At 42.9% G+C, this 26,461-nt stretch overlaps 1 protein-coding gene across 11 annotated transcripts in view; it reads right to left on the reverse strand.

Annotated features, from left to right (window-relative positions):
- Window positions 1-26,461, reverse strand: part of magi1a (membrane associated guanylate kinase, WW and PDZ domain containing 1a) — a 137,032-nt gene that overhangs the window by 64,444 nt on the left and 46,127 nt on the right. The window contains exon 1 of one of the 11 annotated variants that reach the window (XM_070545041.1): window positions 25,838-25,978. The exons of 9 other annotated variants lie outside the window; for them this stretch is intronic. The gene's annotated coding sequence lies outside the window, so the exon portion shown is untranslated. Of the gene's footprint in view, window positions 1-16,945; window positions 17,083-25,837; window positions 25,979-26,461 lie in introns of those variants that run through there. One more of the 11 variants, XM_015968240.3, reaches the window with a different exon arrangement.

The raw sequence follows: 26,461 nt of genomic DNA on the forward strand, positions 1-26,461 counted from the left end.
TTACTGGACACAAGTCTGGCGCTTGTCACCGAAACTATTAAAACTGATTTCAAAGGAAATGCCAAACCTATCAACTTTTTCTACAAACGTCCCCAGCACTAGATTTTAAGTGTCTCTTACTTCTTTGCCTTTTCTCTCGGTGCAGTCAGCAGCTGCAGCAGTGAGCTGCTCGTACATGAACAGAGTTGTCTTTGTGTCACATTAGAAGTCTGGATAGTGGGAGAAAACACTCCTTTTATTGCTGCCTTTGATCCCTGTAAGTGAAAGTGTTGTCAAAAAGTGGCAGTTTCAGTGTGATGTCTTACTGCATGGATGGTTGTTTTACACTCACATGTTAAAAGAAACTGAAACACACACAAAGGAATAAAAAAAAAGTTTCTTGTTGGATAGAACAGAAGCAAAGAGATGTAAACATGCTGACTCAGAGTAATGGTGGCGTGCATGCTATTAAACTTATTTTGCCCCTGCAGGTTTTTGGTGCTTAATGTAAAAAAATCGCAGGAAACAATGACTTCCATCTACGTTTTTATCTACTGCCTTTTCAACACTGAGCAACAAAGCTGCACACAAAACTAAGATAGACTAAGTCTCTATGCTTAAATAAATCCTGACAACTAGCTAATTAATTTTCAAAACAATATGAATGATACAAAATGCAATCTGTATCTGATGAGAATGTAGCATCATGGTGGTAATTTCATCTGATCGTTCATCCATCCATTTTCTTCTGCCTATCCGGAGTCGGGTCGCGGGGACAACAGCCTAATGGGCTCGACACACGGGAGGCGACAAACGACCGCGATCAGCTAAATTTGTCGCCGTCACTTTAATTACCTGACACACGGGAGGCGACCCGCGGCAGAGGCCAGCGGCAAAGCCGTCTACGCGTTCTGTTCCATGGCGAAATCGAAACTTCCGTTGTTTTGTTTGGCTGTGTCAGGTTGGAGGGAATTAAGGTTATTTAAGTGGTTCAGAGTTAATAAAGCGGTAGATATGATGTTTCACAAGGTGCTGTTAGAGTTATGTGACATCTTACTTCTGATTTTACTATATAAAACATAATAATAATCAATTTCTCCTTCATGTTTGCTCGGAGATGTACAAAGCATTCTGTCCGCTCATTGGTCAGTTAATGAAACCTCCGTTGATCTGTCCTCGTCCGAGCGACAGCGATGAAAAGTTGAAAATGTTTTAACTTTCTCGGATCGCGTCGCTGGGTCGCCTGTGCACGACACGTGCACGAGCGCAAAATTTCACACGCACGTTTTTCGCGGTTCGCTTAGTAGGAGGGAGACCCGCGATTATCGCTTTGTCGCGCATGTCTCATTGAAAATGAAGGGAGGAGAGGCAATGTCACCTCCCATGTGTCGAGCCCATAAGTTAAGAGGCCCAGACTTCCCTCTCCCTTAGTCCAGCTCTTCCAGGGGAATCCCAAGGCGTTCACTGGCCAGGTGAGAGACATAGTCCCTTCAACGTGTCCAGGCACTCCCTTTAGGTCTCCTCCCAGTTGGATGTGCCCATAAAACCTCACCAGGAAGGCGTCCAGGAGGCATCCTAATCAGATGCCCAAGCCATCTCAACTGGCTCCTCTCAATGTGGAGGAGCAGCAGATCTACTCCAAACCCCTCCCGGATGGCGCTTCTCACCCTATCTCTAAGGGAGAGCCCAGAAACCCTGCAGAGAAAACTCTTTTTAGCTGCTTGTACCCGCAATCATTCTTTCGGTCACTACCCAAATCTCGTGACCACAGGTGAGGGTAGGAACGTAGCTCGACCGGTAAATCGAGAGCTTCGCCTTCTGGCTCAGCTCTCTCTTCACCACGACAGATCGGTACAACGCTCGCATCGCCGCAGGCACAGCACCAATCCGCTTATTGATCTCGCGCCCCCTCTTTCCCTCATTCATCAACAAGACCCTGAGATACTTAAACTCCTCCACTTGAGGCAGGGTCTCATCTCTGACCCGAAGAAGACATTCTACCCTTTGCCGAATCAAGACCATGGTATCAGATTTAGAGGAGCTGATTCTCATCACAGCTGTTTCATCTGATTACCACAAATAAACAAATTAGCACAATGAGTAAAAACGTTGTGGATATTTAGCTAGGACTTCATTTCAATCAATTTCAGTTTTAGCCTGATGGTGAAGATGTTTTAAAATAACTGCACTTGTTTGTGCATCCAGTAAATATACTAAATGAATACTTTTCATCAGCACACACCTAATAATTAACACTTAGATGCAGTTCAACTGCATTAATACCCAAAACGTATAGATGAGTTTTTGTGCTTGACAAGTTATCTATTGTTTTTGCTCCATAAAAAATGGAAGGTATTAACCAATTTGTGTTGCATTTACATACAAAGAGTTGGACTAAAATAAAATATAGTATAAATATGGAATTTATACACTGGAGGTTTGTTAAAAGAAAATCAATCCACAAGCTCAAGATTAATCCTGATGGTGACTGAATCTAATTTCACTCCAGTGCTTCTGCAGATCGTCTTACTGAGGCGGCCCGGCCCATTTAAGACCACAAACCACAGGAAAGGTGCTTTCATTTATGTTATCCTATCTTTAAGTACATCTGAGCTCAAATTACAAATTTGAATGAGACTCAGCAATAAACTATTTGTAACAGAGTTTTCTTTGGAGAAAAATTCATGCATGACTTGTTTTTGAAAATTCACCTATTAAAACTGGTGGATTCAAACACTCCTACTCACACAGAGAAGGGAGTTAAAAGGGAGACTGTAGAGTTTTCCTCTTGTTTTTATAATTTCTCTGTGTAAAGAGGGTTGGACCAGGTTTAAACAAAACTATGGAATAATAAAACAGCCACATATGGAATGCTAGCTTATGATATTGGATGATTAACAAAGCAGATGTAATTATTGCATTTACATTCTCCCTTAAGCTTATTTAAACACTTTCTAAGCTGTACTTGTTGCAGCAGGTTTGTTAGGAACACAGATCAGAGAATTTTTTAAATAAAACTGATTAAAAGTGATTTTAATGGCTCAAAGTAATTGTCTGTCATCATTTAAATTTGCAAATTTCAACCAAACAAAAAAATTATAAAGTGGAGCAAGTTAACAGATTTAGCTTGCTTTTAGCCACCCCTAATGTTCCGTTTAGTGAAACCAAAAGTGAAACTTGTCTCCTCGCTGTGCATTAGTTTTTTTTCCACCTTAATCAAACTGCTTAAATGTCTCCTCAGCTTTCAATTGTGTCTACAGGAGTGATTTATCACCAAACCAAATAAATCAGCTGTGTTTACGTGCAGGACACAGGCTGAGAACAGACTCCAGCTCCACCATGCCAGCTCCACTCCACAGCTCCCTCCACCAGTGCTCTTAGTGACATTTCATTAATCCTGTAAAGGGTCATGTTGGCACATACTGGCTCAGGTAAATGATTTAAAAATATGAAAACGTTTCAGGACAATTCTAAACACTATATCCTGATTTTTAATAACATAAATGATGTGTGTGTGTGTGTGGGGGGGGGGGGGGGGGGGGGGGGGGTCCAGCAAATGAAAGGCATGCATTACTTGAATGACTACATATCACTATACGGGTGAAATGGTGCATGTTTAGCCAAAGTAAGCTCAGTAGAGGCGAACTCTTACAAGCCTCATTTTAAAAAGTGAACTTTGAGCGCAGACTGGTGTGGCTAGTTAGAAATGACATGACTGCTGTTTATTAAAGTATGTTTGGTTTCCTGCAGTAGATCAGGACTGTGTTTCATTGCTGATAATACCTTGGAAAAGGGGATGTTCGCTTCAGCCATTAGAATGTTTTCTATACACTAAAGCTGCAATCCTCGTAATCTCCTGTTTGCATTAGGGTGTTGGACAAAATGAGTCATGTGGGCTGCATCTATGATATAGTATGGCTTTGAAAAGGGCAGCAATGCACGCCTAGATCATCTTTGCTGCTTAGTGTGAAATGACAATTTTAACTGTCTGCTCCCCTGCTTTTAACTAGACAGACATTTAAAGTATTCATGGATTTATGGTGGACAAACAGAGCCATTTGTGCACCAAAAAAACAAACATGTATAAAAACTAAACATCAACATGGCAACGTTCCCTTTGGGGAAGCAGCGGAGGTCGTTCTGGGCCGCTGTGACAGGGAGCATCTGCCAAATGGTGGGTCGGCACAAAGAGGAGATGGAGAGAGCAAAAAAGGATGAAGGTTGTACGGACACATGACACACACAACGACAAAAACAATCACTTAATGGGCTTGTGAAATCCCTCACAAAACAGGGAGCTCACACTTTCTCCCGCATTCTCACCTCTGAATGAAAAGCAATCATTACACTGATGACAGGCCCAAACCCAAACACCAACAGCAGCTTTAGCTGTTTGTGCGGTAAACTCTGTGTTTGGTTTCTCTCACATATCTCCATCTAGGCTTGGTGTTTTAACAATCACATCTCTTCCTTTTGTATAGAACAAAAGGCGGACATCAACAAGTTTGCATGTGTTTGCATCTATGTGTTTGCCTAGTACAGTGGTGTCCATCCCTGTTTCTTGAGGAGTCCATATCCAGCATATTTAAGGTTTCTCTGCTTCTACACACCTTTTTTTAGCCAGTGGGTGATTAGCAAGCTTATGCAGAGCTCTATGTCCTGCTGAACAGGTGGTTCAAGCATTGAATCAGGTGTGTTGGAACAAGAAAACAGTTAGAAGATGCTGGATATGGGCATTCAAGGACTAGGACTGGACACCTCTATTCTAGTATCTCAAATTATCTTATGAATCACTGGACAAATTCTAATAAACATTCAAAAAGTAATAACTAGGTGGATTTCTGCAACTGAGAAATGTTTTGAATCACTAAAAGTACAGTTAGCCACCACAGCAGGTGACCGTTGCAAATTCACTCTGCAAAAACCAGTCAAATTTAGTCTCAAGAGTCGTTCCTAAGATATGCACGAGTGCTGCACATTATACATGATATGTATGTTTGAAACTTTTCCATTAATCCTGTCAGCAAATTATGTCATGAAACACTGGACATATTTTAGATGAGCTCTTACTTTAAATGAAATTATCGGCAGCACACCTATAACTGCTTAACTTCTGGAGTAAACTATTGAAGATGGCTACAACAGCTAATATTTGATATGGTAGTAGTTGTAGATTTTTTATTAAATGGACTCAATCAGAAATTCATAAGCATTACATTTTAACTGCTTCTTTTCATCAATTTAACAAGAGTTGGAATTCTCACTCATTACATCTTTAGATCACTGATTGTGAACTTTTAGCTTGCTGACCATAATCAATCCACAAAACATTAAATCCACTTTATGCAGCGGCCACGTGTTACCTTGTCAGAGAGGGTTAACAGCAGTGTGGCTTTAGTGAGCCTACCTTTCTGCAAATGATACACAGTGAGACAAAGCAATGAAAAGCCACAATGCTTAAGAATTTACAATCGCTCATGCTTCTTGAAATCTGTCTAGTAAAACTAAAACTTGTGAAGGTTTGCTGAAAGAAAACTGCAAAATACAGCATCAGAGTGTACTAAAATAGGGAGCCTAAGTCTCCTCCCTTTCCAGTCGGCTCACGGGTCCCGGAAGAACAAAATGAATGCAAGTCAGTGGATCTGAAAGAGCTATTATCTAATCTGCTTTGCCTTAGACCCTGGATCAACACATATGTTGTACTTCAGTTCAAACAGAAAGTAATGATGGGTGTTTCAGCCACACCAGTCATGTACTTTGAGATTTATCAGCTTGTAAAAGTTCGTAATTAGCATGACTACAAACCAGACGTCAGTACGTCACATATATGGCATCACCATAACATCCTCTCCCCTAGCGTAGCTGCTACTTACCAAATAGCCAGATTTATGGTGGTTCTTTCCTCCTTAAGGAAGGATTTGAATTTTGCTGAACTTACAGCCATTTTTCCTCAGTTTTCTCCGTGTCTGGCTCGATGACGTCACTTTTGTTAAGCACATTTGTAGTCCTGGACTTATTTTCACACAAAACCTAAAATATTGATTCCCCCATTCGTAAATAAGCTCGTTCTTGGTATCAAAATGCATCTTTAAAATTCACGAACATCATATTTGAAATCCATGGCGCATAACAAACGGAATTAGAAAACAGCATTTTTAGCCCCATTGACTTGCATTCATTTTGTCGTTCTTCCGGGGACCTGTGGTCCGGAAGTAGATGGGCGTGACTTAGGCTCCCTATAAGATATTAAGCTAAGAAAATTAAATAATTTGCCATGAAATTAAATTATCAGCAATGACCACAAACAATAACATACATATCACTAGTTCTAATAGTGTCAGACGATATTTATGCATAAGATATTAGACATTACACGTGTGAACAACATTCCTCTGGAAAGTAATCCAATATTACTATTCTTGTTTAAAGTGTGGTTCAAAATGACTTCTCTGCATTAAATGTAAATCCAGTTAGTGTCTGACATAAAACAAATTTACAGTAAACACAATCATAAGAGAAGAAGTCTGTTGGGAGGGTGAACTATAAATAAAAGGTAAGTGAACCCAGTTTCTGCCCTCACTGGCTGTTCATAAAAAGCTCTGGAGCAGGGGATGTGTGTCCCTAAAGCAGCTTGTGTGCTATGACCCACATCCTGCTTCTTAAAACTGAACCATTGATTCACTGCTGCTGAACATCCACCATAAGCTGCTACACAACATTAAGATGGTAATGAATGACCCACACGTTGTACAAAGAGAAATGACAACATCGTCACAAAGTATTCATTGTTATTTTAGGGAAAAACTTCACCTCAGTAATAGTAAATACTCAATAAAACACACAATAAACCCTTCTGAGTATAATTATAAAAGCTCTCATAGAACAATAACAGTTATTTTTACATTTAGTGAAGTAGCATCATCTCTTCATGAAATCAAAACATAATAAGATTCAGTGACATTTTATCTGGAGCACCAATTATTTTAGATAGTAAATTATTATTAGTTCATCCATTTTTCACACATAACGCCAACCATGTCAAGAAATTCAAAATGTAACAAGATATAAGTAACAGATAGACTGAGAACTAAATCTAAAACACAAGACATGCTTAAACCTGTTTCAGCACCTAGCCTCATTTTCCTTGATGAATCTGACTCAGAAACACACCCTTAAGTTTGCATTTTCTACAAGCTTCAGCAGGTAAGCAATGTAAATTAGAAACAAAGCAGCCATTTGATTTGGTGCACAAATAAAATCGCAATCTAAAGCAGATGATTCTCGTTCAACTTTGACCATTGTGCAAAAGATTCATTTTCTATTATTTATGTTGCGTAATGCGTATCATATAGTTTGGAATGTGATTATCACAAATGTGAAGCAGACCCAAACTCAGTACATTAGGAGACTGCAGAAAGGTCAGAGATACACACAATTTTACTAAAATTCAGTTGACATAAGAAGAAGATTATACGCATCTGAAATTCTAATTCTAATCCAGCTGGCACTGATTTATTGTGTTTCTTTTGGAGCACCAGCCACAGGTCAGAATTTTAATTTTTCTGTGAAAATTCTACATTTATGTTTTGAAAGTAAGTCCATAGTCGTTGTTTTAGGCATTTATTGTTTTGGCTGAAAAGTTTTGTCAGATATTTTCTGTGATTTTTGGGAAAATCAACTATTAATGTCCAACACTCGTAATCAAGATATTCACAACCAATTAGTAGAACATCATTCTAAAAGCCAATGGTTGATGGTTAGGAGTTTACACTGGGTTGCCAAACCCGGGCCATCAGTCCGTATCAGTCATAGTGTCTTTGGGCAAAATAATTAGCCCTACTTGCCTGCTGTAGCACCTAGTGCCCAAGGGCAGCTGTGGCCACGAAGTAACATACTACGCTATACAAATGTGCATTATTATTGTAATTACTAATATATTCAAAATAAATATATCTACAACTTTTAATTCCTTAAGACAGTTGCTAATATGTGACCATCACAGCAAGTCAGACCATGCAATGCTCAGAGTTGAAAAAATGTGAAAAAAAAAACAACTAAAATATGCTTTAAAATAGCTACATGAAAACTAATCAAATGAATATTAAAGTTCTTGGGTACACAGTGGAATAACTGAAAAAAATATATAGTTTGGTAGGAAAGCAGAGCTTTGATTTAGGATGTATTTCTGAGCAGAAGACACTAGAGTTGATATTTGGCCATAAAACAGGGCAGAATGTTTGACAAAGAACAAACAGAGAGTGAGCTGTCAACACACGATCCAGCTTTTAAGCATGGTGGTGGTGGTGTAATGATGTGGGACTTTTATTTTGCAGTTAAAGAATGACTCATTTGTTAAAAAAAACATAGCCTACAGTCAAATGTGATGCTATATACTGGACTATGCCATAGAACAACAATCATGTCAACCATGACAGCTACTCCCCAACGTAGTGACTAAGTAAAGACACAGAGATATCACGAAAGCCAAGTTAAAGGTGCAGTATGGAAGAATATAGTGATATTTTTTTCAGTGAGAAAATCCCAAAAGAGTCTCATGTATCAGTCATTTTGGAAGGAAGGGTATACTGAAAAATTTCATATCCAGCTGGCTGCTGGATTGTCCATTTTTTTTCCCTTTCAAAACAAAGGAAGGAGGGGCATAACTAGGGCTGGGTGATATATTGATATTTTTTAAATATCTGTATAATTTTTAAACAAGATACAAGATATAAGATGTCTTTATATCTTTATATCGATATGACTGGTCTAACTGCTATGTTAGCGATTAGCCGCTATGCTAGGGACATGTTGCTCCGTCTCTAAGCAGTTATTATGTGTATTCTCACAAGTTTGCTCAATCTGAGAGCCTCTGGGTAAATGTGCTGCTCTAATCTTTGCATTTGGCGTCCTGGTTTTTAATTACTTGGGGACATTCAACGCCAACGGAGTTCTGTTTTTCCATCCTACTTGTGCGGAGATGAGCCAAACCCCTCCCCCTATGTAATGAGGAAACATCTACGGATAGCCGGAATGGCCAAATTACCTCAAACATATTGTAAGGGTTTGAATAATAAACTATAGTTAACATTTTATTTTGAAAGCAAACTCAACAGGTGACAAATGTTGTTCCGATTTTTTCCGCTCTGGTTTGCTATGCTAGTAAATACTCCGTTATGAGCGATTCTGCTGAAAAAGTTAAGAGTTTGTAAAGCGTGGGTTACGGCGAAATTAGAAAATAATACTCATAAAAGAGCAACCAGAGACTCTGAGTCATTACAGTATAATCGCTGATATGAGTCAATACTGTTAGATTCCAGCCATGTTTGCCCAAATAACTCATCACTCTACGGCGCATGATCCATATGATCTACAGTAGATTATATCATCATAAATTTAGCTTAACATGATAGATTTTTTTTCTCTGGACAAAAAATATATGATATGGGCCACCTCTAGATGAAATTTAAAGAATTTTACATTAATTGTAAATATATAATTAAAAAGTGCCTGTGGGACATTTGATACATCTCTAGCTCTCAACTGTGTGTGTGTGTGTGTGTGTGTGTGTGTGTGTGTGTGTGTGTGTGCGTGCGTGCGTGCGTGCGTGTGTGTGTGTGTGTGTGTTAACAGCCAGTCTGTACCAGTGTTTCTAAAGCTCAGACTGGCAGAGAATAGGCACTAAGGTTAAAGTTTGACAAGAATCAATACATTTTTATGCATTGAATCTACTGATGTATGTAAATAATTTCTCAAGACAGCGTGAAGTGAGTTAACTTGTAAATATTTTACAGGAAGAAAAATATCGAGATATATATCGTATATCAGAATTCAGCTAAACAATATGAAGATATATGTTTTGGTCCATATCGCCTAGCCCTAGGCGTAACTACTGTTTACCATCAGTGAGTGTGGGGTTGCCGTGTCTCCTGCGAGCTAATACTGCAGCACCGACAATTGTAATTTGACAACAGCCAGCAAAAAGCTTTAGAGTTGTTTAAAGTCTTTGCAGAAACCAAATTTTACCACAGGATGTAATTTTTACTTAATTGCTACATAATGCACCTTTAAAGTCAGACCAGACCTAAACTCCAGAGACAACCAAATGAGGTTTGTTTTGTCAGGCCAGAGGTGGTGTCTAACTCCACACCTTCCACTGCCTCTAATGTTGTCCTCCTTTAACCTTTGAATAATTTTGTTTTCAAATCACCAGGGGCCAAAATTACCACCTTAATAACCCTTCAGGAACTCGCATTTCATCTTCAGCTCCGTTTTCAGTTTTACCATCATCATAAACAAACACTACAAGTGTCCAGGGCAGTTAATTTTTGTGTATATTTGAAATAAGGTTAATACTGTCAGCCATTAGGAGAGCCTGTCCAACTTTACTTTGTGCTGGATTCAGTTACAACAGGCACAGTTCCACCTAAAATCAGCATAATGGTTATCTGATGCTCAGCAATAGGTTGAATGAATCAAAACAAGAAGCAGGTCAAACTGGAAATTTCACCTTTTCTTAGAAAAACTACCCAGAACAGAGGTCTTAATGGATAACAGAGCTTAGAGATAATACTAAGACGTTGGTTTCAAAGACATTTCTCATTTGTGAAATGTTCACAACCGAAACGGACACTTGCAAATAGAGTTCATACACAGTCACTGGTCTACGATTTTGTGAGCTGGTAATGAAAATGACCTGAATGATGAAAATCTACAGCGGTGACTAAAATAAATTTGATAGCAACATTGAAAATGACAGGAACTGGTGGAGAGTATTTAAATACTGCATGCAAATAGATTACGGAGCAGTAAACAGCACGGTCACATAAACAATTTTACTTAGAAAACTTGTTAAATGTTATCTAGGACCACAACCTAAATAGTTAAAAGAGTTAAAAGAAGAGCATGTTGTACCAGACAATGGTGAAAGTTAGCTCTACTCAATGATCCAATAGCTGGTAGAGAAGAGAGCCTGTTTTGCTTGTCTACTCAGTTTATCATGTACTGATGAGCTCCTTTTGTGCTAATGGGGGGGATCAAAAGCTAAGGAAGACTCACTAAATATGATGATAAGTAATTATAAGTACTATAGGACAGAGAACCACCAGTGTATAAGCAAAAACATGCAAACTACCAATGGTAGTTTGAAATTTTAGGTGGCCCCAAAATGCCAAAAATGACTGTACTACATCATTACAGGAATCTAGTCTTGTCAATTGTCCATGCATAAAAATCTAGAGAATGCATTTAAATGTTTTGAACAAGTTTGGAACAAATGATACGAGATATTCACACCTACAATCCCACATTATGTAACGAATTCTCATATTTCCTTCTAAATGTTGAGAATATTGAGATAGTAGTCATGATCAAGCAGCTCCATCAACAAAACGATGCTCTGCAAAAACATGCTTGCACACCGTGATCTTTCTCTGCATGCTTTTGCAAAATAAACTTTCCTGATGTAACAGTTCTGTACGACAATCACACACATGCACACGCTTACATCCAGGTGAAAAATGCCCACCATAGTATTAACAACAGGCAGTGTGCAGGCAGCACTCTGGTGACATCTGATACTGTTCATGGCCTTCCTGCTGTGGATGGTCTTGGAAGCTTCCACCGACATACACACACTTGTAGTTACACACAAACACATGCAACATCTGCTGCTTTTAACCCCTGCTGCTCATAAGTGTGAGCATAGCAGGGGACTGGGAGGGGGGTGTTGCACAAGAACAAGCACTGACCTGAGCGTAACTCATGCAGGAACATTGCTGATTTCAACAGAAAAAGCCAAGCGGTGCTTTAGAAATTTTAAAAAGAACAAGAGGATTGTTTAAGATATCAAATTAGAGTGAAACTATAGAAGAAGCACTTCTTGAAGAACATCTTTGCTACAGGATCAAGTAAAACTTGTTATCAGAATCAACACGTTTTTGTTGATGGGACCATGAGTGTTATGAAAACAGAAAACGGAATGAAAGGAGTGACGTGGATATCTGTGAGCAGGCAGAGAAGAGGCGAGGCAGAGATGACAAACAGTCACAGAGGGAGTTAGCAAGGAACCCTCTTGGGCCTTTAAGCCAATTATCAGAGTTACATTGATTGAAGCAGCACTTTAAGGCCTCATCTACACAAGCAGTCCCTTAATACACTGGTCAGATGATGGGAGTGGCTCAACCACAAACTGGATAGATGGCCATTTAAATCCATTATGGGGTCAGCGGGACACATTTTTATAGATTGTTTTAAGATTTTCTTTAAAACACACAAGAACCAGTTTAAAGAGGAAGCCATGTTTGAACGATTCTTATCATGCAAAAAAAGTGCAAAAAAATCTGCCTGGATCAGTGAAAATCACCAAAGGAAAGAAAAAAGTTAATGCTCACACACACACACACACACACACACACACACACACACACACACACACACACACACACACTATATTTTTAAGTAGCCATTTGGTTTAGATCTGAAGACTTGGTTCTTTATTTTCTCCACGTTTCTGTTTATGTGTGAAGTTAAAAAGATCTGCAGGTGAAACAATAAAATCAGTAGTTTTACAGCTAAATAGATTATTCAATTTTTTATGATCACACACATAATTAATAAAACCAAGTACAAACAATTGTCTACAATAATAATCCTGATAATACTAGAATAATCCTAAAGGCCAGAGAGCAAATAAAATTATGAAGGAGTTTCACAGTGGAATAGTTCTAATGTGACTAAGTATGTGCACCTTTCTCTTGATCTTCAATAACTCTTATTATCTATATTTTTAGGTATAAATTAATTTAAACTATTTAGCAATGAGTGTGCAGTCTTTGTACAGGTATGTAATGAGCTGGAGTGCGTTTATGTTTTCTTTCCCTTACAGTATGATATTTGGAACATGTTTGTAAGGGGTTTGCTTCTGTGCTTGTGTGTTTTCCTGTTTGTATGAGTGTGTTTATTTGTAGTTTTTTATACTGAAATGTCTAAATTCCCCTACAAAATGGTGCATTCACCACCAATCTCCCACACCTAAAATGTCAGATTTAAATATATTATAGTCAGCTTTAAAAATATCTTATTTTCAAATCACACATTAGATCATATTTTTGTTTAATCCCAGTGTTCAAAAGCATTGTGTTACATCAAAAAATAAAACAACAATCAACTTGGAGGTCTTTGATATTATTGCACCAGCTTCCATCAGCACTTCTGTCCTGCTTTAAAGGAAAACTGCTCTAATGATTAATGTGGGGAATGGGTATAATGGAGACCCACAGATTAATGATCAGGCAAATGGTTGTCTCACTCCAGATCCTTTCAGTAGTTATTAGTTAAGGCTCTGCACTGTTGTGGGTTAAAGTAACCACACTGAGATTATCAGCAGCTTTTATAATGATCGGTAATTTCTTATTTGTTTTTTAAAAAAGCAAAACAGTGAAAATAATGTGATTATCGTCGTTTTAAAGCATTGGATGCAAAAAAAGTTGCTACAGAGAGAAAACACTCTTCTTGTGAAGATGTTGATGATAAACATGCACAGAAGGTACCATAGTGGACTCACATTCGTTAATGCAACCATAATAAGTTATAGGGATGCACTGATATGAAAACTTTGGGCCGATATCAATATCCGATATTAACATCACTGTTATGGCCGATATGCAGCGTACTGATATTAATGCTTCTAAAATCAGCAGATTTTGTATAGAATACAAATTATTAAAGCTGAATTTCCGTTATTATGTACACACAACACACACATTTATGATTCTGAGAGGATTACAGTCACGGTCATACGACTAAACACACATCACCTCCCTCACCCTCTGAAACAGATAAATACATTGAAACAAGATGGAAAAAATATTGCTTGTTAATGTCGGCCCAGTTTTATTTACAAGCCCGATACCGATATGTTAAAAAAAGACAAACATGTGCCGATACCGATGTTGATGCCGATATATTGTGCATCCCTAATAAATTATAATATGAATAATATCATAAATTATTTTTGAGTCAGTCTGGGTGGAAATCTTTTAATTCTACTGGTAATTGTTTAATCTAGTACTGCCAGCTCACGGTCAGGCCATAAGAGTTAAAACCAACTCAACTCAGTTGTGGGGATGTTGATCAGGTGCCCCTTGGGACATAAAATAGAAATCATTAAGTTATCTCTTCCTGCTGTGGATTATGTGAAAATTATCTCCAAAGATTATGAACTAATATGGAAACAGTATCGTTACTATTACATTGGTCACACTTTACAAAAGACGTCCCTTTATTAATGTTACATAGTGCTTTATAAAGCATTAATAAACTATTAGGTACTGCTTAACCTTATTATGTAACTCCATACTAATGCATTACTAAGCACACACCCCTCCTTGGCCCTTTGAAGACACTTAATAGTTAACAATTATGTTAAAGATGTGGAACACTGAAAAGCCATTTTTAATGATTATTTCTGATTATTATCTGAGTTTTCCATGCAGGCTGAACATGAAAATAGCCTCCTACACCTATATCCTACTAGCATTAGCTTCTGATACAAAAAATGGTGAAACTCTAGGATTAGAAAATCCTGACAGATCTATGTCACACTGTCACTTAACATTTATGGACTCACCCATCTTGACTAATGACGGGGAAGGCTGTTGTTGGTTTAGCATCCAGGAGTCAGCAGAGAGCGTCTTGCCTAGTAGAAGCTAACCATTAGCACTAGCAACTCCACCACACAGCAGAACTCCTCCAGGCTTGTGTTATTTGTGGAGACAAAACATCAGCGTTGCAAAGTAAACAGAGTCAGTGGTAGAGTCGTGTTGCCGTTATCCAGTCTGAGGCTAGATGTCCAAATATCAGGAAATAAATCCTGCTGCATGAAGCTCTCCTCTGATTTGGCAATCTTCTAGATCCTCAAAGAGACGCAGGGATTTTTGTGCTCAGAGTCCAATTTTCAATGTGTTCATTCCTACTAGAGATTACAGCAAGTTTATTAATTTAACGAGTGAACTACACCTTTCATAAAGGCAAGTCAGCTTTATTTATTTAGCATTTTTCATACACAGAGGCAATTTGATGTACTTTTCATCAACAAGAATAGCATGAACATTAAAATCAATGTGACAGCCCAATTAAACACAAATCAATTTCAGATTTAAGAATTAAAAACAGACTAAGTTAAAGGGACCCTTTGTTTATTAATGCTTAATAATCCACTAAGTAATATTAACAAATGGACCCTTACTGTAAAGTGTTACCTTTATATTTCATTGTTCTTTATTATTGCTTTTGAAAAACGTGTGGGATTATTTGTTTTTGAGTTTGGATTTGGACTGATTAAGAGATCTGAGGACCAAGATGGAGGATCAGTCCACCACTCATGTTATTCGTTTTTCCTCAGAATTCCTTTCTCATTCCTTTACTTGCCACATGCATACATTAAAACACAAAACACACATCCTTCTGAGTGAATATTCTAAACTAACGTCAAAAACAAACCCTAACCTGCGTTATAATTCATACATCAAAAGGCAAAAAATGTCTGTTTCTTATGTTAAACTTTTTTTCTGTAGCAAAATCGTGTCCGTCTACTGTATATGGACAGTCGTCAAATCAATATTTAATACAATGGTTTACTAAAAACAATTAAGAAAATATCATTATCCAATATGAAGTATGTTTTATTATTGTGCTTTTCTAGAATAGAAGCTGACTAAAATGTATATCTTATTAAGAACCAGGCCGTCAAATCTGCTATGCTAACTGTTCTGTTACAGTATCCCTGAAACCAAACACTGACTTTTGTGTTTTACTGTTTTTATGTTAGTTGCTGCTGCACACTAGTCCAAACTACAATTAATCTCTAACAAGTCTAGTTTCAGTTTAAAAGATGTAAAAATGTGTGACTTTGCTGTTTTTCATAATGATGTATGTAAAAGTGTCACTTCCTTATTAACATCTCATCAATAGAATAATAAAACATCTAATCTAAAAGGTGTTCTTTTGTGTCTGCTCAAGTTAAAGTATCAGCCTATTAGGATTTTAAACATGTTGTGATTTTGAAACTGAGATAAAATAAATGGGCTGTATTTGATATAGTGCATCCTAGAATCCAGAACCCAACACCCAGCTTTAAGATTATGTAAATGGTGTCAATCCTAATCAAATAGCTCATTTTATTGCATTTTTTTCCACAAAAAAGCAGGATCCTTGCTGTGATTGTTCACATAAAAGGATGATGGAGTTGCCCATTAAAGAGGGAGAGAAAAGCCAGACACACAATACGGCTACTGCCCAGCACAACAGGCTATTCTTTCAGCTCACGCCACAACACTCCTCACAGCTGAGTCCAGCCGCTATTCTCCTGCTGTTCCCTCTGCTCCCTCCTCCCTTTTTCTTCCTTTCAATATGTGGGTGAAGAATAGGGGGGAGGCTGAAAATGAATAGTAGACTAGCAGATGCAGTCTGAAGCGTCGTTAGCTGGGAATCTTGTAAAATAACACGAAAGACGGCCAGGCATTTTGCAACACCTTTACAGAAAGACTGTTTAATGGAGATAATTCAGGAAGAGAGCTTTTCTTTAGAGAACCGAGGGGCTAGTGTGCAAGGAAAGAGAGACTCAAGGAGGGAGAAATAAAGAGAAGATGGAAAAGGGGAAAAAGGAAGGGAAAGATGCAGCAGTTGCTAATGATGGAGGGGAAAAAATGTACTCTAATGGCAGGCGAGTGTCAACAGATCAACGTTTAAATGAAGCCAAAACCAAACATCTTCTCACACAGGTGCTCTTCCATCAAATAGCACATCACAGCTCATCGATAGCAGTAAATATCTGCATACATAGGCACCGATCGCCAAAGCCTCGCCACCTGCCTCTGTGCATCCATCCATTCTCCCCACCCACATCTCATCCAGTTTAATCCCGGAAGCCAGGGCATCACTCGAGTAGAGGTAAATGTCACAGATTTACCTCTACGCCGCCACTGGTGCAGCCACCGCTTCTGCTCTTTTCCCTGCACGGTATTCCACACAGAAATTCAAAAAGGTAAATCCGAGCAGGCTGAGTTCTGCTCCTCCTTCTCCGTCCAGACCGTCCAAGGATTATGCAGCTGTCTATGAGCAGGCGCTAGCTCATTCAGGCAGGCGGTTAGCAGGCAGCTGTCGCTTTTTTCTTCAAAGTTCCACAAGCAGAGAAAATTAGAGGTCCGGCCCAGTTTAGAGGCTAAGCCAATGTGCACTATTCACACTTCAGCTCCTGTCTGAGGCCAATGGCTGCAGCCTCACAGCCCCCTGCAAATGCCCGCCCACCAGCTCCCACCCACCCTCATCCTCTCCTCTAGCTTTCTCCTCAATCCCATCCGTCTCCTACTTTCTTAGTCATAAGTACAGATTCTTGACATTACCTAATACAAAGTCTCTTGTGATAAAAAAACCAGCTTCATGCAGGTCTCTTGACTGAGAAAACCTGCCGAGGTGAATGTGGGGTTAAGAAGGGTGGACAGGGCAAGAAGATGGAAGGTACACTCAACAGAAGAATATAAGGTGTAGCAGATGGTTAAGAACAAGTTGACAAATAGAGACAAAGTTAGTATAGGCAGTATCGTGGAGGCTTCCTGTTGAACAGAGAGCTGAGACTTGACCAGAGCTTTAGGAAGACTATGGAACTGGAGGAGGGTCAAAGGAAATTACAGAAACCAGTACCTGCATGGACATAGACTGGTGCCATGGGGAATCCTACAAAAAATAAATAACCAACAAATATTTGTAAACAAAAACAACTGAAGCATCCTGTTTGAATTTGCTTGGTCAAATCCCAGTCACATGTTCCTGATGTGCCCCTTATCAAAAGAAAATGGGTCAATCTCAATAACCAACTGAACTGTTTGTGCTTTTTATACTAAAAGTGACTCATCAGTCCTTCAGTTCACCAGTATCAGAAGTGTCACGCTGCCTCCTTCTCAACCCTCGACATCCTCCCCCGGAGGAACCCACACTCACTCAGCCCAGTCGAACTCCACTACCCAGCATTCCCAGCGCCAGCCTTCTGGCTCACATCACCCGCCACGTCTACATAAGGAAGTGCAGCTCAACACCAAACCACTCAATCATCGTTCCTAACCAGACTATGCTCCGAGTTCCTACCAGATCCTATCGGATTACTCAAGCCTGTTCTGACCAGATCAGCCCAAGCCACTCACCCTGCCGACTCACAGTAAGTCAGCTTGTTTCCTTTCGGAGCTGCCGTGCTCACTAGCTTTGTACGGTTTGACTCCTAGAGCAAACTTGTGTCAATTTGCCCCGGCGTCAGTCACTCTGCGCTTGGGTCAAAATACACGCAACAATCCGAACTCTCGCTCCGGTCCAGCTCAGCTCAAGTCAGGCCTAACAGGATGACTGAGTCCAATATTGACCCAGCGGAGTTCGAGGCCCTGCGATCGCAGGTGGTCCAGGTGGGAGCTACTCTGGGACGCCTAGCTGATAAAGTGGAGTCCATTGCCACAGTAGTTCTTCAGCTTTCCGCTGCTGCGCAGCGGACCTCCGGAGAACGGGAGGAACCGATCCTCAGCCTCCCGGAGAAGTGGGACGGAACACACGGCTCCCCTGAAGGCATGTTAGCCACACTTGCCAAGACCTTCGAGTGTCAGCCCCACCGCTATGCCACAGCCCGCTCCCGCGTGGCGCTGCTCACCTCCCTCCTCACCGGCCGAGCTCAGGAGTGGGCCGCAGCCCTGTACAATAAGAAGTCGGAGGCCTGCAATGATTATAATGTGTTTGTGGCTGAACTAAGGAGGGCTTTTGTTCCCCCAGCAGCGAGATATCCATGGAGGCCCAACTCCTTCAGCTCCGACAGGGTAATCAGACTGTGGCCCAGTACACGTCCCGGTTCCGAACCACGGCTGCCAAACTGAGGTGGGGGGATGATGCGCTGAAGGCAGTCTACCTGGAGGGGCTCTACCCGCGTATCTGAGACGGAATGATTGGGAGGGAGACCCCGGAAACCCTAGACGAGGCGGCCGACCTCGCTCTTCAAATCGACCTGTGTCTCTTTACCCGTCGATCCGCTGAACCGCCAGTGACAACGGCCTCAGCGTCAGCTCGCCCTCGCCCAGCCAGTGCGTCCCCTGACGAACCCATGCAGCTGGGACACCTGAAGCCAGAGGAGAGAGAGAGAGACGCTACAGGGAGGGGATGTGCGCCTACTGTGGTGCTCCTGGCCATCGACGTGTTACCTGTCCAGGGGTTCCCCTGTCATCCCTCCGCCAGACGATTCCCGTTACCTTCGTGAATGGAACCCCTATCAGACCCTATCCAATCCGTCAGGAGACGGGTGGTCTCCGCATGGACATAAACTCCCACTCCGAGACACTCCGGTTCCTGATCGTGATAGCTCATTTGTCCCCCCTGATTCTGGGTCACTACTGGCTCCTGCGCCATAATCCCCAGATCTCCTGGTCGTCTGGCCGAGTGCTTACGTGGGGTGCTGCCTGCCAGTCTCATCGACCTCCTCAACCCAATTCAGAGCCTGGCCACCCAGTTCCTGAGGATGTCGACAAGTCACAGTTCCCCTCCTGTTATCATGACCTGGCTCAGGTTTTCTCAAAGAACCCTACCACTGTCTTGCCTCCTCACCGCCCTTACGACCTGGAGATAAAACTCCTGCCTGGTTCTGTTCCACCTCGGGGCTGCTTGTACTCCCTGTCCCCAGCAGAGACTCAGGCCATGGACGCTTACATCACCGACACCATTCAACATGGGTTCATCCACCCTTCCACTTTGCCAGGAGCCGCGGGTTTCTTCTTTGTGAAAAAGTAGGAGGGGGGTCTTCGCCCATGCATCGACTTCCGGGGTTTAAACAAGATCACGGTCCACGATCGTCAACCCTTGCCTTTAGTGACTACCGCCCTGGATGTAGTGTCCCAGTCCACCATCTTCATTAAGTTGGACCTGCGCAGTGTGTACAATCTAGTCAGGATAAAGCAAGGCGACAAGTGGAAGACCGCCTTTATCACCCCGACAGGCCACTGGGAATATCTAGTGATGCCTTTTGGCTTGTGCAACAGCCCTGCGGTTTTTCAACGCCTGATCACGGACGTCCTGAGGGACATGTTGGGCAGATGGGTTTTCGTGTACCTAGATGACATATTGATCTATTCCCGAACCCAAGAGGAACATGTCACACACGTCCGAGCAGTCCTCTCCTGGCTATTTGAGAGCCGGCTCTACTGCAATTTGGAGAAGTGTGCCTTCAATCAGGAGACCATTTCCTTCCTGGGGTTTGTCGTCTCATTCCAGGGTTTCTCAATGGACCCCCAGAAAGTCCAGGCAGTGGCTCAATGGCGGATACCCACTTCCCTGAAGCAGCTGCAGAGCTTCCTAGGCTTTTCGAACTTCTACCGCCACTTCATACGCGGTTTCAGCTCCCTCGCGGCTCCTCTCACTGCCCTAACAAAGACAGCAAACCAGACCTGCCCGTTCCGTCTAACTCCTGAGGCCACACAGGCTTTCCACACCCTAGTCCACCGTTTCACCACTGCTCCCATCCTCGTACATCCAGGCCCATCAAGGCCTTTTGTCGTGGAAGTGGGCACTTCTGAGGTGGGGGCAGGGGTGGTCCTGTCCCAACACGGTCCCGACTCCAAACTGCATCCCTGTGCTTACTTCTCCCGTAAATTTCCACCAACCCAAAGTAATTACGGGGTAGGTGACAGGGAACTCCTGGCCATAAAATGGGCCTTGGAGGAATGGCGGCAGTGGTTGCTGGGTACAACGGACCCCTTTACCATCTGGACGGACCACCAGAACCTCATCCACATCCAGAATGCCCGGCAACTTAACCCCCATCAGGCCCGCTGGGCGCTTTTCTTTGAACCATACCACTTCCACCTGGCCTATTGTCCTGGTTCAAAGAATCTGAAGGCCGTTACACCCAATCTGCACCCGCCAGGGAACCGCCACCTATTCTCCCAGCCCAGAAGATCGTCGCAGCTCTCCACTGGCCGGTAGAGGATGCCATCTGGGCTGCCTTGCCCACCGATCCAGCATCTGCCGATGCGCCTCCCGACCAGCTTTATGTGCCTTCCTCCTGCCACTCTGAAGCCCTGGCCTGGGGGCATGCATCCTGTCTGGCTGGACACCAAGGGGAGTCCCAAACCCTGCAACGTGCGCTATGGTGGCCCTCCATGGCCAAGGACGTAAAAGAATATGTGGCCGCCTGTCCCACTTGCGCCTGCTCCAAGACCCCAAACCAACCCCCGACTGGAGCTCTACAACCTCTCCCAATACCACACCGACCATGGTCCCACATCGGCCTGGACTTTGTAACAGGGTTACCTCCTGTCAACCAGCTCGAGACCATCCTAACCATCATGGACAGGTTCTCGAAGGCGGTCCACCTGGTGGCGCTTCCAGGTCTGCCCACAGCCAAGCAGACGGCCAAGATCCTCCTGGAGCAGGTGGTGCACCTCCATGGTTTCCCCCAGGACATTGTTTCGGATCGGGGACCCCAGTTCATGTCCAGATTCTGAAAAGCTTTCCGTCAGCTGGTTGGTGCCAGTAGTAGTCTCTCCTCTGGTTACCACCCCCAAACCAATGGGCAGACCGAGCGTACCAGTCAGCAACTTGGTCGGTACCTTCGCTGCTTTGCCTTGTCTCAGCCAACCACTTGGCCCAAATACCTCCTGTGGGCGGAAATGTCCCACAATCTCCACATTTCCTTGGCCACTGGAGCTATGCTATGGATACCAACCCCCTCTCTTCCACCACCAGGAACCTGAGACTGAGGTCCCCACTGCCCAGACCCTGGTTTGGCGTTGCCGCCTCACCTGGATCCGTGCTCGGGCAGCCATCTAGCGAGCAAACACGGAGTACGCTCGCCAGCACAAACGCCGCCATCGGACGGGGCCGACTTTCCAGCCTGGCGACAGGGTATGGGTGTCTACCCGGAACATGCGCCTGCCCGCTGGCTCCCGGAAGCTCGCTGCACGGTTTGTGGGACCCTACCCGGTGGAGAGGGTCATTAACCCGGTGGTGTACCGCATCCGCCTGCCCAGGCCTCTCAAAGTACATCCTGTCTTCCATGTGTACCGGTTGAGGCATGTACGGACTTCTCCCGTCGCTCCTCCTCCGGATTCCGAGCCTCCGCCTCGAGGGGTTGGTGAGGATGGGATTTTCGCCATATAGCGCCTGCTGGACGCCCATTGCCGTGGCAGAGGCTGACAGTACCTGGTGGATTGGGCGGACTACGGCCCTGAGGAACGTTCCTGGGAGCCGACGAGCGCGATCATGGACCCCTCGCTCATCTCTGATTTCTGGGCCCGTCGCCCTGGGACTTCTGGGGCTGTCCCTCGGGTGGGGGGTCCTGTCACACTGCCTCCTTCTCAACCCTCGACATCCTCCCCCAGAGTAACCCACACTCACTCAGCCCAGTCGAACTCCACTACCCAGCATTCCCAGCACCAGCCTTCCGGCTCACGTCACCCGCCACGTCTACATAAGGAAGTGTAGCTCAACACCAAACCACTCAGTCATCATTCCTAACCAGACTATGCTCCGAGTTCCTACCAGATCCTATCGGATTACTCAAGCCTGTTCTGACCAGATCAGCCCAAGCCACTCACCCTGCCGACTCACAGTGTCAGCTTGTTTCCTTTCAGAGCCGCCGTGCTCACTAGCTTTGTACGGTTTGACTCCTAGAGCAAACGCGTGTCAATCTGCCCGGTGTCAGTCACTCCGCGCTTGGGTCAAAATACACGCAACAATCCAAACTCTCGCTCCGGTCCAGCTCAGCTCGAGTCAAGCCTTACAAGAAGAGGGAAAAAAAGTCATGTTCACAAACTAAGAAGCACAATAGGTTTGATTGCCATGAAATGTCCTTTAAAGGTGTGGTTCACTTGTTTTATTAATACATTTGCAGTGGTCTCTAGTAGGAAGCCTTGTAGGTCATTCTTGGGGGAAGAAATATATCGGTGCAGAAATTCTAGGAACTAGCAGTGACATCACCACTGAGCTTCAGAGGGCAGGTTTTGGATGTTCCCCTCAGATTGGATAACAGCAAAGCGACTCTACCACTGACTAAGCAACGTTGATGTTTTGTCTCCACAAATAACACAATTAAGGAGGAGTTGCTACCATGTGGTGAAATTGCTAATGCTAACGGCTAGCTTAAACTTGTTTGGATGTTTTCTGCTGTTTCCTGGATGCTAAACCAACAACAGCCTTCCCCGTTGCGAGTCAAGATGGGTGAGTCCATGAATGCTAAGTGACAGTGTACCGTAGATCTGTCAGGCTTTTCTAATCCTAGAGTTTCATTGTCTATTTTCTATCAGAAGCTAATGCAGGAGATAGGTGTAGGAGACTATTTTCATGTTCAGCCTGCATGAAAAAGTCAGAGTGACAGATTATAATCAGAAATATTCATAAAAAATGGTTTTCAGTGTTCCACACCTTTAATGTTTCATTATTGGATCATGCTTGTGAAATCTGTTCAAAATGTCATGATTTATTATTGGTTTAAGAGAACTCTTACTGAGTAAATGATCTTGTTTCCATTCTTTAACTCCGACTCTTCTCCAGGTTCAGTGTACAGATTTTAAAAGTACTACAAAATGCATTTAAAATGAAAATTTAACTATGCTTTTATTAAGGCATCATTATTTCCTTAACTTAACTCAAGGTGCATGGCAGGACATCTGTAGGATTTGTTAATTGTGTTAATTATTTGTAAAGTACGGTACTATGCGTGTGAGTTATTTATTGACATGTGACCAGAAAAAGCAAAACCAATGACTTTATAAATGTGGTTATCACCAGTTTTCATTTGTGAGGCAGCCATGTGGGATTGTGTCTTAATATTTTTCTGTCTTCACGTTTATCTGACATAACAACACCTCAGCTAGGTGAGGACATTTATTATTTATCAACAAAATATCGAAGAAAGTTAAAACATACCAAATGAAGCACCGTCACACTCATTGCTCAGGGGCATTGAGGCTTGCTGCTGAAAGACAGACCCCATCTAATTCATCACAAGACACTCACACACACACATTCTGGTCATAACAGAGAATCCTTGTTCACTCACTTTATTCCCTCAACCTCACGAAGAACCTTCATCTTTACCATTAACCCTGTGGAGGCAGGCGTTGCAGATTTGCAACATTAAAACCTGCCTACCTGGTTACTCCACATAAGTATTTCATGAGCATTTTTATCTCAGAAGTACCCCTGAAGGACTTAGTTGTTCGTCCTTTTATCAAAACTTATTTTGAGCCTGAGAGGGTAAAATGGCTGCAACAAAAATGAGTTTAAATGAGTGGAAATGACTAATTTACACCTGGTTTAGTCCAAAACCCTGAGCTCCTGTAATGCTTCTTAACTAGACGAGACTTCACTCCCTCTTCAGCTTAAGTTCAGTCTGGTCAAAACATGGTGAAGCTGAGGTCTGCTCGCTTTAATTTGACCTGAGTAACTGGGGCGATCTCGTCAACTATCTTCACTTCCTGACTCAAGATTTAACAAGATCAAAGGGCGAATGTCTCGCAGGAGCTTGGCAAGATGACACGAATACGATTTCTCCAACAAGTAAACCTTATATTTATGAACCAAGTGAGTTATTGTTAAGATTTATGAATGTGACTTAAAAAATCTTTAAGAAACAATCAAGGTGAGAGCACAGTTTGTCCAGTCCTGCAGGTGCACACATACAGAAGAACAGGTTGTGGATAATTTACCAGTAGAAGCTTTTGAAATGGGCCTGGAGGAGACTGGGAATAACAAAACAACACGAGACCACCACTTCTATGGCCAACAGTCTCACAAACAATGAAACATAAGTGATTTCTGTTATTCGGTCCTGCAAGATGCTTCTTGTTCATTTTAATGGTGATAAACGATGCCTTTTTGTGACTGTTTCTGTAAACCATCATAAACACACTGAACAAACCAACATGCATAAATCATGAGCCTCTCTCACACACACAGTCCTTGTAAATACACACAGTGTCTTCTACACCTGTCTCTATACACCACTGCGACGTTTAAGCCCTCCCTGCAGCCTCCTTGATGAGATGCTTCTATTTCCACAAACCTCACCATTTACAGGGAGAGCGGTGTGTTGTTGCACAGCAGATATTTGATCACATGAACTAAATTTGAGCCGTGCATATGTGAAAAACAGCCAAGCAAAAGCTGGGGCCCACTCATCCGTTACCAGAATGAATGGCCATCATTAGCATGAGGCTCCCCGGCAGCACCCTGCAATGCAGCGACACACACAATGGCGAGTGCCACGCTTCCCCCTGCCGTTCCCCCAAAGAAGCCCTTTTGTTTGAGCAGCATCTGGACCTGACCTCCCTGCATTCAAGGCTGATGACCCCCCCCCCCCCTCCTCCTCCTCATCCTCCTTCTCTTTTCAGCTCCCTCATATCTTTCCCTCTTGCTTCCTCTACAGCTAGCCCCTCTTGTCCAATCTTTACACAACTCTCTGGAAGCTGAGGACAGCAGCCATGTCTTGCTTCTTGAAAAGAAGGTCTCTGCATTACTGGAGCTTATACAAAGCCTGCAGGGTGAATCAGAAAGGCAAAGAGGAAAAAGCACCAGGGCTACTGGCCATCTGTCCCTTTGGGTTGAACGTGCCTGCTCCGAGTGTGCTTGCACCCCCCCCCCCCCCCCCCCCCCCCCTCCCCTCACATAATTCCCACCCCTACCCCCTGCCTTCCCTGTCTCCCTTAGCCTATATACACAGCATCAACCCCGCACACACTCGCTGCCATGCATACACCACAGGCTTTGCATGCTGGATGATGGTGAGTGTAAAAAGGGAAGAAAGAGAGGGCAAAAAATGCAATAAGGAGCTGACACTTGCCTGGATGCAGAGAACGCCTGGAGCCAGAAAATCAAACTGTAATCCTTTACTTTGTGTGAGCAGCAAACAGAGATTTGTCTCCAACAATGACTTCCCCGATAGCAGCAATGGAGTGGAAAACAAGGAAGCGAGGGAGTGAAAGACAGCAGTGAGGGGAGGGAGGAAGCATACGAGAGAGAGAGAGAGAGAGAGAGAGAGAGAGAGAGAGAGAGAGAGAGAGGTTGGTGATGAAGGGTGAGAACAGCAGAGGCAAAGAGACAGCAGGAGCAGCTAGAGTGTGACAGAAAGAGACGGAGGAAGGCAGCCGCCACAGTCGAGCCACAGGGACGCTGACACTCACTGGAGGATTTGAAGTGAAGAAGAGAGGACAGCGACAGAGAGAGGGAGGCAGGGAGGGAGGGATCAGGTGGGGGGAGGGAGGATTGCTTCAAACCCTGGGATAACACCAAGATAACCCTCATCCGCAAGCAGCAGCTGTAGACGTGAGAGGGAAATGAATCCCAGGAGAGAGGGAGACTTCTCTATCAATTGTGACATTTGCTGCACATGATGACAATGGCCATCTGTAGAGCAACAGGGCAAGGAAGGAGTGGTGGGTGGGTTCAGTGGCTGCAGGCTCTTCTT

Source organism: Nothobranchius furzeri, chromosome 15 (genome assembly GCF_043380555.1).
Source record: "Nothobranchius furzeri strain GRZ-AD chromosome 15, NfurGRZ-RIMD1, whole genome shotgun sequence".
Taxonomy (NCBI): Eukaryota; Metazoa; Chordata; class Actinopteri; order Cyprinodontiformes; family Nothobranchiidae; genus Nothobranchius; species Nothobranchius furzeri.